The 1981-nt window shown below is 41.8% G+C and overlaps 1 protein-coding gene across 2 annotated transcripts in view; it reads left to right on the plus strand.

Moving 5' to 3' along the window:
- RNF125 (ring finger protein 125, E3 ubiquitin protein ligase) overlaps positions 1-1981 on the plus strand; it is a 66082-nt gene that overhangs the window by 24425 nt on the left and 39676 nt on the right. The window lies entirely within an intron of this gene.

Consider the following 1981-nt stretch of genomic DNA (forward strand, 5'->3'; position numbering starts at 1 on the left):
AAAAATAGCTAGAAGGAAAGGGTAGGAACCAAGGCAGATATGGAGTTCTACGTAAACGGAGAAAAATTCCATCTAGTTGCTACTGAATCAGTCATTATGTCACTGTGTGCAGTGTTCAACTTCCAGAGACATGGTCTGTACATGATTTGGCTTGCCAGGTGCTCGCACCGTCAGCAGGAGTTGGCAGGCACCTTGACTGAGGTCCCACTGAGTCTATATGTAATATAAGAGGTATTGTTCCTGCAGAGCAAGAGCAGGATGCTATTGCAAGAAAAAGGAGGAATGGATGCTGGACAGGTATAAACAAGTAGATGTCTCAATCACCGCACGACTGGGCATCCTCTGTGTGCTTGTAGTAATTTGATAACAGATGCAGAAGAGAATATTGTTATGAATCAGTCATGATCCAAGCCAAATTGAAACATAGTAAGAAGGAAAAAAATAAAGAGGGAAAAAATCAGTAATGACTAATATAATTAGGAGTTAAAGAGGAAAAAAAGAAGAAGAATGGTTTGGAAAATAGCTGTGCCTGCTCATCACTAAAGTTTATCATCTGCAAGTATTTAAATACTATTCAGATGCCCATTAACAACAGAATGGTAAATAAATTTGGGTGTATTCATACCATAGACTTCACAAAATCAGAATGGACAATCTCAACTACGTACAACAATATGGGTGAATCTTCTGACCATAATATTGAGCTAAAGAAGACCAAGAATACATACCAGAGGGTTCCATTTACAGGAAGTACAGAAACAGGCAAAACTGATCTTTGTTATTAGAAGTCAGTGATTACCACCACCAAAGACAGTAAGCAGGGGTGAGAAAGCTGTGGTCTATAGGCTGGTACAATGTTTGATAAGTATAATTTTTATATGTTAAAATACATTTTAAAAAGTCAGTGATTACTTTGGAGGGGTTAGAATTGTGTCTGGAGGCCGAGCACAGTGGCTCACACCTGTAATCCCAGCACTTTGGGAGCCTGAGGCAGGTGGATCACCTGAGGTCAGGAGTTCGAGACCGGCCTGACCAACATGGTGAAACCCTGTCTCTACTAAAAATACAAAAAATTGGCCAGTCATGGTGGTGGGTGTCTGTAATCCCAGCTACTCAGGAGGCTGAGGCAGGAGAATTGCTTGAACCTGGGAGGTGGAGGTTGCAGTGAGCTGAGAGATCTTGCCATTGCACTCCAGCCTGGGCAACAAGAGTGAAATTCTGTCTCAAACAAACAAAACAAACAAAAAACTAGAAGGGAAAGGTGTTTTCCCCACATCAATCCAGCTTCAAGACGTTCTATTAGTGACACTGACAGATATCCCGTCCCCAGAAAACAAAAATGAAGTGCACTGTGTGCTAACAACGTACCTTAAAATAAAGAAAGAAAGAAAAAAGAAAACCAAATTCTGCATTTTTGTAAAACTTGATAAAAATAGTATTTCAAACTGTACAGTCAGTCATCACAAGTACATAGTTATCACGAATGCACAGACTTCACCTGGCACCTTCAGCACCTTGGCTTCCTGTGCCTGGTCTGTTTAGGCATCTGCATTCTCTGCAGGGTTATTCCCCTCCTTGTCAGCATCAGTTCTTCCCTTTATCTCTGGGTATTTTCTCTCCCTTCTTTGCAAGGGCCTCCTTAGACTTGGCTTTGGAGAAGCAGGTTTAACAGACAACCTTGCGGGTCTTCTCTGGTTCGTCCTTCACCTTGGCGTTATCTCCTTAGCATCCTGCTCAGTCTTTCTCTTGAGCAGGGCGGCAGCTGCAGTGGGACATAAACCCTGGGTAAGGGATGCAACAGCATATGGGTTATAGTTGGTCTGAAGGTTGTTCTTGCTTCTTCTTCACACTGCTCCTTTAGGTGATCTTGCAGAAGCAACTTACCCTATATGTGCCTCGGTTTCCTTATCTATAAGTGGAAATAATGATCTTTCTTGGGAGTTTATTAAGGTTAAGTGAATTAAGGTATATGGAAGTGTTT

Source organism: Mandrillus leucophaeus, unplaced genomic scaffold (genome assembly GCF_000951045.1).
Source record: "Mandrillus leucophaeus isolate KB7577 unplaced genomic scaffold, Mleu.le_1.0 Scaffold145, whole genome shotgun sequence".
NCBI classification, from domain to species: Eukaryota; Metazoa; Chordata; class Mammalia; order Primates; family Cercopithecidae; genus Mandrillus; species Mandrillus leucophaeus.